Source organism: Gopherus flavomarginatus, chromosome 1, assembly GCF_025201925.1.
Source record: "Gopherus flavomarginatus isolate rGopFla2 chromosome 1, rGopFla2.mat.asm, whole genome shotgun sequence".
NCBI lineage: Eukaryota > Metazoa > Chordata > Testudines > Testudinidae > Gopherus > Gopherus flavomarginatus.
The window spans coordinates 96,903,151-96,915,285 of record NC_066617.1 but is presented as its reverse complement, the minus strand read 5'-3'; positions in this window follow the sequence as shown (position 1 = coordinate 96,915,285).

The following is a 12,135-nucleotide window of genomic DNA, read 5'->3' as shown; positions in this document are numbered from 1 at the left end:
GTTTAAATATGCATGGTGCTTTACAAAACAAAGCAAGCCCTGTTCCATGCACTTAAAACTGTATTGTCTGTAATGAGAGTGTCTAAATTTACAGTCCCATAAAAGAGAAGGCTGGGGGAGGACTAACTGTACAAAGAACAATGCAGAAAAAATTATGTGGATAACTCTATACTAGGAAATGCACTGAGGCGTCTTAATCATTTTTCACAGTGAATGGCCATAGGATAGTAGCAGTGGTTTCTAATGTCTGCTGCTTATGAACTAGAGATGTAGAACTTCTTTTCTCATGCCTGACCCTTGAGTCATCTGCTTCTAACTCCCTTTTTCCTATAGCTATGCTTAGCAGGACTGAAGTTTGCAAAATGTCAGCAAATCTCTCTTTCGGACTCAAATCTCCCTTTATTGAACAGCAGCACCATCTCCTGTCAGCTTCATATACAGAAGGTGCGGTCTGGGGGAAACACTTTAAATCAAATTTTCCCAGGTCTCAAGCAGTGGTGGGAAGGGTGTCTAGATGTGATTGAACAATAAATATAAAATACACATGAAGGCAGAAGGTTCTATACTCTGCTGTTCAAATGAAACCTTTGGGAGCCACACAGAGTTGTAAGAAAGGCCTTGCAGTCTGGATGAGGAGGGGCTTGATGATGGGCTATTGCTTGTTCTGATCATCCCCAGGTCTGTGGTGAGCCAAAGTTACTGTGGTGAAGTTAGTTTCTAGTTCTGCATGAAGTGGCTGCTCATCACTGGTGCCAAGTGGCCTCCTTGGAAGTCTCAGCAGAGAGTCCAAGGACTGAACTGACATCTCCTCCCTAGAGCATTCCAGCAGTCTGACAGAGGCGCAGCTGCAGGGACAGAGCTTGCACTGCTGATATTTGTGTCACGTTTTACCTTCTCTGGGGAGTAAAGGGAGCACTGAAGTGCCCCAAGCTGTTGCTGTAACACCTTTTACCAGCAATCAATTCATTTGCTTGAGCACTGGAAGGAACTGCTGAAGGCTGAAGTGGAATTTCTATCACTGGAAGCACTCCAGGGATCAGACTAAATGCCCATCTAACAAGTGTGGATTAAGGGATAAAGGAAATCATAGAATCATAGAAGATTAGGGTTGGAAGAGACCTCAGGACATCATTTAATTCAACCCCCTGCTCAAAGCTAAATCATCCCAGCCAGGGCTTTGTCAAGCTGGGCCTTAAAAACCTCTAAGGATGGAGATACCACCACCTCCCTAGGTAACCCATTCCTGTGCTTCACCACCCTCCTAGTGAAATAGTATTTCCTAATATCCAACTTAGACCTCCCCCACTGCAACTTGAGACCATTGCTCCTTGTTCTGTCATCTACCACCACTGAGAACAGCCGAGTTCCATCCTTTTGACAGAACAAGGAGTAATGGTCTCAAATTGCAGTGGGGGAGGTCTAGGTTGGATATTAGGAAAATCTTTTTCACTAGGAGAGTGGTGAAGCACTGGAATGGGTTACCTAGGGAGGTGGTGGAATCTCCTTCCCTAGATGAATTTAAGGTCAGGCTTGACAAAGCCCTGGCTGGGATGATTTAGTTGGGGACTGGTCCTGCTTTGAGCAGGGGGTTGGACTAGATGACCTGCTGAGGTTCCTTCTAACCCTGATATTCTATGTTTCTTTGGAACCCCCCTTCAGGAGCTGAAGGCTGCTATGAAATCCCCCCTCACTCTTCTATTCTGCAGACTAAATGAGCCTAGTTCCCTCAGTCTCTCCTCATAAGTCATGTGCCGCAGACCCCTAATCATTTTCTTTGCCCTCCGCTGGACTCTCTCCAATTTGTCCACATCCTTTCTGTATTGGGGGGCCCAAAAGTGGACACCATACTCCAGATGTGGCCTCACCAGTGCCAAATAGAGGGCAATAATCACGTCCCTCAATCTGCTGGCAATGCTCCTACTAATACAGCCCAATATGCTGTTAACCTTTTGGCAACAAGGACACGCTCGACTCATATCCAGCTTCTCGTCCACTGTAATCTCCAGGTCCTTTTCTGCAGAACTGCCGCTTAGCCAGTCAGTCCCCAGCCTGTAGCAGTGCATGGGATTCTTCCATCCCAAGTGCAGGACTTTGTGCTTGTCCTTGTTGGACTTCCTCATATTTATTTTAGCCCAATCCTCCAATTTGTCTAGGTCACTCTGGACCCTATCCCTACCCTCCAGCGTATCTCCTCTCCCCCACCTTAGCGTCATCCACAAACTTGCTGAGGGCGCAATCCATCCCATCATCCAGCTCATTAATGAAGATGTTGAACAAAATCCATACAGTGTTGCAGTGAGAATAGACTAGATGAATGGCTAGAGCGGTCTCCTTCTACGAATTATTTACTGCCACTTCTCTCTGGTCACCTCCCTGAGAAATGCTTGATTGCCGATGACTTGGCAGCATGGGGACTCGGACTAAGAGCATAAACAAACTCAATCGGTTAACTAGAAATAAGAACCTGACCTATTTAATGTTTAAGTCCATGTCCAGCCTATGGGCTTGATAGTGCATTTTAAGAGGAACTGTGTGGGTGCAGTGAGATCTGTATGCATGGGTCTCATTCTAGAAACAGATTGACATCTGTTTCTAGAATGAGACCCATGCATACAGATCTGAGAACACTTGGGGTTGGTGCCTAGCAAGATGGCTGCTGCCAGCACGAGAAATACTCGTTGATTCTCCTTCCCCCCCACCCCCACCCCTGGGGTCAATGTCTTCTGTGGAAACTTACAAACTTGCTCAATAAGCAAACGTTTATTACCTGTTTCCTGCAGGAAAGTGCAGTGATGCTCAGGAGAGTGGCAGTGTAAAACTAGCAGCCTGCTTCCTGTCTACAGTGGAGTCAAATCTGCTGACTTCAGTGACCAAAATAAATCCTTACTACATTTTGCTCCTGCTATCTCCACAAAGCCAGTAGAGCTACTGGAGCGTGAGCTAGAATCTGTTTTGCTTTGTGTTGGCACTGCCAACAGCTGTGTTTTTTCTCCCCAAGAAGCCATCTAGGACTTAAATCTATGTAGAATTTCTGTGTACTTAAAATGAGGCATTTCACGTCTTTCCTATTACTCTGTTAGCCCTTGTTACTGGCTAGCACATCTTGTGAAACACATTTCAAGCACAACACATGGTCTTCAGCTATGGTGACCAGATGTCCTGATTTTATAGGTCCCCATTTTTGGAGCTTTTTCTTACATAGGCACCTATTAACCACCGCCCCCTGCTGCCCCTTCCTGATTTTTCACACTTGCTTTCTGGTCACCCTATCTTCAGAGGGTGTGCTTGGGCATAGGCTATTGAGTGGGAGCTGCAGGTTCTTTCACCAGCAGCTGACTAGTTTGCATATGTGATCACAACTTTACTGTTTTTTTTAACTGAAAAGCTAAAATAAGTCTGCCAAAACCCGAACATGGTTTGGGGTTTCAGAAGTGTGTGGCCAAATATTTGCTGCTTGCTGTGTTTGTTTAAAGAAACAATAAAACAAATTCTGCTTAAAAAAAATTCAAAACTTTTGAACCACCTCAGCTTGTGACCAAATGCCTGAACCCATCCAGTCTGTGACACTGAATTCCCCTTCAGAACTGCAATTAAGTGTGGAGGTGTCATGATTTTTGAGAAGGGAGAATGGCAGAAGCTAACCATGGTGTGTCAGGAACAAGGGGGATAGAAGAAAGTGGTGGGGGCATGTAGAGAAAGGAGCAGAGTTTCAATGTTTGATTTGAAGAGACAATTACATCAGGAGAAGGAAGGGGAGGGGGCTCTGGGTAGTGCAAGTGAAAGAAGAGCCAGTATCCAGCCTTTCTCCTTTGTGGAAAGGGGAAAGGACAGCGAAAGCTGGGATCGGAGGGATCGAGGGAATGAGTGGCCAGGCAGGAAGAGCAGGGTAACGGCAGAGACTGGCAACATTCCAGATGTGGCAATAGGTAGCTTTACGCACCTTTTCCCTTTCAGACGCATTTGCAAGTTCAGGGTCAAAGATTACTCAGCTTTTCTAGCCCTGGACTTTGCTTCCACAGAGAGAGAGAGAGAGACAGCAGAGTCAGTGACCTGAGCTGGTTGACCCAAAAGCAGCACTTTTTCAGTCTTCTACAGTGAATCAGAGTAAGACTTAAACAACTTATCTAGTCAGTTCTGTCTAAAAGAACAGGACTACCTGTGGCACCTTAGAGACTAACACATTTATTTGAGCGTAAGCTTTCGTGGGCTACAGCCCACTTCATCGGATGCATGCAGTGGAAAATACAGTAGGAAGATTAGTAGGGTAATAGGAGCCCATATAAGAAAAGACCCCAAAATTGGGACTATCCCTATAAAATCGGGACATCTGGTCACCCTACTGCCCACTAACTAGTTTGGCGATTCCTTCGGAGCTGCTGAATCTGCCCACATCCCCTGTATGACCATCCTGATCCCCTCTCAGCTGCCCAATGCTGAACTACTCACCCCAAAGCCTCAGCTGACAAGACCTCCGGCTACCCTCCAGCAAGTGCCTTGATGATTCCACCCTGCCTAACCCTCTTGCAATCCCTGCAGTGCGCCCTCTCCTCTCCCTCTATCAGCCTGATGCTCCTAGTTTCCAAGCATCTGCCACTTAAACCCTCAAACCTACCAATTCTATTTTATTGTTTTAAATCTCTTTTTAAAGCACATCTCTCTGTGTTTCCAATGGTCTGTCACTAGATGGCTCTGTGGCAGCATAACAAATGGGGTGACCTTGTCGCTTTAAAAAAATAAGCAAAAGCCCCTCAAAATCAGGATTGCACAAGGATCCCAGAGTTATTCATATTGGATTAAAGTGAAAATGAGAATTAAAAAAAAAAAAACCTCTTTGCCCAGAGCTATTAATCCAGGCCAAAGTCAGCAGGCTGCATGGGTATTTAAAGGCACAGGATGCTCCCTTTAACGATTTCATTTTCTTTCTGTTCTTGGACCTGTGTCCTGGGTTATTATCGGGCAGGAGTCCAAATGCACTCTGATCTGGTTCTTTCCCTGATTAATCTCATTCAGATGAGTTGGCAACCCTCAGGAACATGCTCGCCTGAGTGAAATAAGACTTTTATGTTACGTGCAATATGAACTGGGAACAAACCACTTGCTATACCAGCTTAAACCAGAGATCTATCTAGTCCACTATCCCTTTTCTGGCCAGCATCAGGAGAAGGTGGAAACCCCCACCTTCCATGGCCACTTAGCGAATAATCTGCCCGTGGAGGCAGTTTCTTCCTAATCCATGTCACAGACTCATGGCCTGCGGCAAGAGCATGCCTGTCCCTTCCCACCTTTTGTATCTTATCTAATGGACCAGTGGCGAGGGGCAGTGCCTTCAGTTGAATTCATTCAGGCCCTGCTAACAAAATTGGCAGTGGCCCAATTTTTGGACCATGGGTTGACTCTCTGATTTGGACTCTGCACTCTGACTATTGAAACAGGGAGACTGGGACAGGGCTATGGTATCTGTGTATTTCACAGCATGGCCAAGTCTCACTGGGTGACATTGGGCTGGTCACTTAGAACAAAGTGTTCTGTAGTCTGGGCAGTCCCAAATAGCCATTTGGGCCCATGAGTAGCTATCTAATGTATATGTGTAGGGTGCTTCATGGCCCCTGGAATTGTAGTATCTGAATGCCTCACAATATTTAATGGGTTTATCCTCACAATGCCCTAGGAGACAGGGAATTGCATTGGACAGATGGCAAACTGAGAGGCTAAATGAATGGCCCAAGGTCCCATTGACTATCTGTGTCAGAGCAGGGAACTGAACATGGCTCTCCCAAGGCCGAGGCTAGGGGATTTTCAAAGCTGGTGGCAGGCACATCCAAGTTGTCTGGGAGCCGGGGGGTGGGGGTGGGGGGCTGTAAGAGGGTGGAACAGGGTATGCGCTGGGAGAGTGGATGTTAGCACTTTCAGAAAAGCCCAGGGGCTCATAAGGGCTGCTCTGAGAGCTCAGAAATAATGGTGTTACAGTCACAACAGAGTCAGGAGGCCCATGTTCACGTGCTCAAGCAACAGTCCCTCTACTGGGGGCTCTACAATCTATCTCCACTGAAAACAACCTGGGGATGGACAGATAGACACATAAATGTATACACTCTGTGTGTATGTGTGTCTTTTAGGACAGGGAAGGAGGATAGTTGGGATTAGGTTAGACTTAGAAGCTCGACAAGGTGAGGTGGAGAGGCAGAAAAGGTTGTGACTGGGAGGGGTGATGACTAAAGGGTTTGGAGAACAGGGGCATAGCACTGTGGGGAGAAGCTACAGGACAGTGTGTGTGTGTGTGTGTGTGTGTGTGTGTGTGTGTGTGTGTGTAATTATGTACATCAATAGAGAACACATGAGAAGGGGGTGGTAGGCAAGGGAACTGGAGGCTCAAGAAGGATGGCTGCATCATTACCTGCCTACCAAGGTCCAGGATCCTCTGAGAACGTTCCTCAATCTCCTGAGGTCACACAGAGGTGCTGGCTCTCCATGAAACCACCCCTCCAACTCTGATGAGCTGAAGGGAGTGCAGGAGAGGCTGAGCCAAAGGAGCCGTGATTATAATTTATTATTTGTGTCTCGGGGCTCTAGTTGTGGACCAGGACCCTGCCCTGCTAGGCGCTGGACAGTCTCTGTCCCAGCCAGGGAAAGCACAGCCCTCCCACAGACTCCATACACCCATTGCTCCTTTTTGATTCAAGGTGTTAGGGGAAGAGAGGCCCAGAGTTCATCACTATGCCTGAGCACAGCTGGGTGAAGGACATGGGGAATGGAGCAAGGTGGATTTATGCGACCTTTGTACTTTCCCTAGTCTGGGGACTGGTCAGAGCTCCAGACTGCAAGTTAGATCAGCCCCCAGGGCTGCCCTATCTTGTGCTTCTGGCCCTGAGGGGGCTGTAACAGCAGCCAGCGCTGTTCTGGCTATGAACCCATTCCCTGCGAGCGCTCCCAGCAGGCCCCTTACGCCAGGGACTGGTATGGGGTGGTGTAGGACTGTTGTACTGGCTTTTTGAAAAAATCTGCCCCTCTCCCCCCCAGTGGAGAATTCCCTGGGGTCCAGAACTAGCTCAGAGGCGCCCCAGCACTGTGCTCAGTCAGGCCTGTGGTGCCTCATGGGAGACCGGGCTGTGCCTGGCACACACCCAGCGTTCTCTGCTCTAGACCCTCCGGCTCTTGACCTCATGTTCCCACATGACACTGCAGTTTTCCCTCCCTGTCCTTCTGCTCAGCCCCCAGTGATAACCCAGGGGAGGGAGTGACCTTTCTAATGTTACAGCGGGAGAGTATAGGAACTGCTAGGAAGGGGAGTGGGGGAGGGGATGCAAGCTAAGGGGGACAGAGCAAAGAGGCCAGAGGGGATGGGGCAGTGGAGGGATGAGGGAAAGACAAGGAGGCCAGGAGACAAAAAGAAGGAGAAGAGGAGGGCTGGAAGCAAACAGGCTTGCAGCTAGACCTGAAGAGAGCTAGCTGGAGTGGCTGAGTCTGCAGCCCTGTGGAATCCGTTTGGCTCAGAGGTGCTGTTGAGATGAGAAGCAATTATTATATTCGCTTGTGGGAAGGCCTGCCCTACCTTGTATCTCCACTGGGTGTGGGGTGGAGGGACAGCTGCACATCATGATGGGGTCTAGAGGGGAAAGAAGAGACGGGGGGGGGGAGATTTAAAAATAGCCCCTTCTAATTTTTGTGGCTGTCACTCACTATGTGTAATCCACCCCGAGGCATACCAGCGCTGGTATATACCATGCGTTACATAATGGGAGACACACAGGCGTCACTTCAGCCTTGGAACAGGGACAGACGTGACATTTACGCTGCGTATTTCCCAGTCTGTCCCTCCAGCCCCTGCCCAAGCCTGTGTATATGGAGCAGATGCCAGGTGCCTGACACCTGGAAACTGGCTAAGGGTTTGGGAGGCAGGATATGGGGGCATTGAATAGCAGGAAAAGATTCCGGCAGCTGGGATGTGGCAGGAGTGGGGCTAGGGAAGAGCCAAAGGTGGGCGTATTGGTGCCAATAGGTATTGGGGGATGGGTGCAATGGGAGGGTTTGGGGAGGGGGAGAGCAGGTTGAAGTGTTTGGGGGGGCAACATTGCAGGAAGTGGAGTGATTGGGAGGGGATCAGGCTGCTTTGAGGGGGAGCAGGAAGCTCAGCTGTGGTGAAGATTGGATTTCTTGTCATGAGGTAATGAGAAGCTCCATGGCATACAGGGAAGGAGTGGAAGAAGAGAGAGATTGCAGTTGTGGGGAAGTTTGTTGGAGTATCAGGGTATCGGGCATTGAGGGGCAGGCCAAGGCGCTATTGGGGAAGCTGAGAAATCAGCAGTCAGAGAGGATCGGGTTAGTAGGCATCCGAAACTGAGGCATCTGGGGAAGAAGGGGGAATCAGCAATTTTGGGGCAGGCCAGGGTGCTTGGGGAATAGTTGGGGGGAGGTCAGGGTTTATCAGAAGACGACTAGGGGTCAGTGGTCACAAATGAGTGCATTCATCGCTGGTGTGGGAAGGGCTAAAGGGCCAAATGCTCCCACTTCTTGTGAAGGAGAAAAACGACATTCCATTCTCCTCATGCCGGTCATTCTTGGGCTGGGATGCCGCCCTGCTGTCATGTGCAGCTTTCCCACCCTCCCAGCTTTACCCGGAGCTGTGGCTACTGATGACTCAGGGAAATTCCAGAGCATGTAGGAGATGCATGCAGTGCAGTGCAGGTTGTGAGGACACATGGCCAGAGGCAGGCTGGCTGGGCAGTGGTGGGGAAGCGAGGAGCCTGGTGCCATGTAAATGTAAAAATGAGCCTCTCAGCCCCTCTGAGTGGCCTTGAAGCACTTTCACAGCTGCCTTCTGCCCCAGAACAGGGCCATATGTCTGCTCTCTTCTTCCAAAGATCACCTGCTCCTATTCCATACTCACGCAGCCAGCCTGCCTTGGGTTACTGACTCAGTATGTGGTTATACGAGTGTGTTTGCTGAGCACTGCTCGTGTGCTCAGCTCTGCACAGGCTTGGAAGAAGAGCCAGTTGGTCCCTGGAGTTTACAATCCAAGGGCCAGACACAGGAATACTGAGCTTTGCTTAGCATTAGCAATGCCTGCCGGTCAATGGACACTGCAGGTGCTCTGCACTTCACAGGCGCTGACCCAACATGCAGTTCAGTCCAGTCTCAAATGGTGCCAGTGTCCCCTGCTCACACACCCTGGCCAGGCCTCCCGGAGTATAACCTTGTTGTGGTTTACAAACAAAGGAGCTAGTTGGTAGCAGCTGGTTTGCTTTGCCCTGGTCGTACCCACTCTGCTGCGGTGGGGGTGTGGGGGGAGGGGTAGCATGAAGCCACCGGTCTGTCTCAGTGCTACCTGGGGATCCCACATCTGCTGGAGTGGGTTTCAGGAGCTGGCCTCAGACATCAGCACTGGTGTCAGTTTGGGCTTTCTAGGGAAATTCATACTTTAGTTTGTAAACAGCTGTGAAATCTCCTAACTGTTCTCAGCAGTTTTCCTTTCAAATTGACCTCCCAGAGCAGTGAGTAAATCCCAGGCCTGTGTACTCCCTGGTTTGGCAGCACTCGGTAGGGCTGCCTTTAGTAGCCTCTATTTCATGACCGATCACAGGCTAGGAAGTTAATTCTGCGGCTGCAGAGCTAAGCACTTTACATTAGCACCAGCAATAAACAGGATTGCTCAATCTCCAGGCCAGCCCCAAAGCTCTCAAGGGCTTGAGTCAGAGGAGATCACAAAGCCCTCTGTGGTTGGCCTTAGCACACTCCCTCCTTCCCCCATCTCAGGCCCTGCCCTGGAGAAGGTCAATACTTCCCCAGGAAGTGGCCTGAGCAGTCACACTTGCTGAGAGCCAGAGGAAATCACAGCATCCACTGCAAGTCAGCCTGAGGGCCTCTGTGAGACTGAGCAAACCTGTAGTAAGAAAGAGGAGGTGGAACTGAGAGGTGGCTACAAGTTTTATTATAAAGGAAGGAGCAGCTGTAGACAGAGAGGAACTGTGTGTAGAACAGAGGCCGAAGGATGATCCTTTGCAGATAAACTAGGCTAGGCAGACACCTTTTGGTCTAGATTTCCTCAGGAAAGACTTGTTACACAGAAGCAACGTCACAGCAGCGGAAATGTCCACTGAGGCCGGGAGTTCCCCAGCTCAGGAAGGTATGCACACAGGATCGGTCACTCTTACTATCTGTACGCAGGGTTGTCAACTTTCTGACCAAACAAAACAGAGCACCCTTGCCCTGGCCCTTCTCCGAGGCCCCGCCCCACTCACTCCATCCCCCCTCCCTCTGTTGCTCATTCTTCCCCACCCTCACTGGCTCACTTTCACCAGGTAGGGGGGAGGGTCCCTTTTTCACCAGGTGTTCAGTTTAAAACCTGACACCTGGTAACCCTATCTGTAGGGCCTTAGCTGCCACAGTTGATGCTCTGGCCATGAGTTTCCTCTCAATTGTTCTCACTGCCATCGAGAGAGATGGTGCCAGCACCACTCAAATGTGTCACAGGCCTTCCTAAAGAGCTGGGCCCCAGATGACTACTTGTGTACAAGGCCTGCCCTGCATAAGCACCTGCCACCATAAGAGTCTTCTCTGGGGAGCTCCAATCCCTCCCCAGACTCGCTGGAGGGAAGCGGGTGGTGTGGCGTTATTCCTTCCTGAATATCAAGCCCTCATTTAATTATGAATAGTCACAAAGGTGTCAGGGATATTATTAGTGCAATTGCTTGTGACACATTTACAGGAAGAGCCAACTGTTTACCAAGAAGTGATGACAGTGGCAGGAGATAGCCAGGCCATGTTACAGGAGATGTTCTTCTGGCCCCAACTTTAGTTCTCCCTCCCTCCTTCTGTTCAGTCATTTTCCTGCCATCCTATTTGAGGCTGAGAGTTGCTGCTGCTCCTTCTGCACCTCTCCCACCTTCCTGCTCTTTGACTTCAACTCCTCCTATCTCCTTTGCTTTCCTTCATTCTCTTTTCTTTCCCCAAAAATCCCAATCTACTCCCCCTTCAGAGACCCCCAGTGGTGACTGGTGCCCACAATAAATGCTAGGGCTGCAGGTACTAGAGTCACTCAACCCTCTCCCCACACACACACACACACTCCTCCCTGCCCTCAACCCATCAAATCAAACCTCCTTTACTTGCTGCTGCAGCTGTAAAAGCAGGGTCAGAAACAGCAAAGGAGGGATTGCAGCTGCACGGAGCATGTGTGGGAAAGCTTATACCCTGCTCCTGGGAAGGGGAGGAAGGGCTAATGTAAATTAGCCCCACAGAGGCCTGTGTTTTCTGCTCTGCATCTGTTCCCCCTGCTGCCTGAAGTCCATGTGCTATAGAAATGCCTGCTCACGCGGGAACCTCCAAGGTCTGGAGTACCCGCAGCCCTAGCAGGAGTCTTCCAATGGTGTAAGTTATACTGCAGCTGGCAGTACGGCAGCCAAAACTATAGACGCTACACAGCATCCATGGTGTGGCTGACGTAATATCTCCTATTTAACAGCCACCTGATGTCATATCCCCTACGTAACAGTCTCCCAAGTATTCTCCTGGCACTCTAGGGTCCTCCTCTGATCTTCGTTTGCATTATAGACAGTTCGTTTTTCTGAATTACTTTAGGGAACAGCATTTACAATGGTCTCGGGATATGCAGAAGTAGAGGGGGAAGTATATAGAGCGTGGTCTTTGGGTACGGTCTCCTCTTGATTTTTTTCTTTACCCTGCCTCAAGCTTTGAACTCAAACTATACAAACTCAAGCTATGATCGCAGGTGATTTTGCAAACTGAGAAGAATTGTCCTTGGCCAATATTTGGATGAGACTTCAAGGAAAAGCCAGTAGCTCCTGGAAGTGGTGCTGATCGCTCAGTAGGTGATTATATATGCTCTCTAGGCCTCAGTGAATCAGTGCCCAAGCATAGTGATGGGGGCTCATGAGCTGTTTTCAGATGAGCCATATACCTGAGGCCCTGCTCACTCCTGGTCATTAAAGATCCCGTAGAACTTTTCTCAGTAGCGGAGCTGTGAATCCCAGTTGCCTGGCCAAACAGCAACTGGACAATTACACTCTGCTGACAAACTTCTCTCTGCAGTTTCAATTAGTCATTTTTTATTTACCTCCTATGACAGTGATTACGGGTACAAAATGGCTGCCATCTCTCTCTCACACACACACGTAGCTC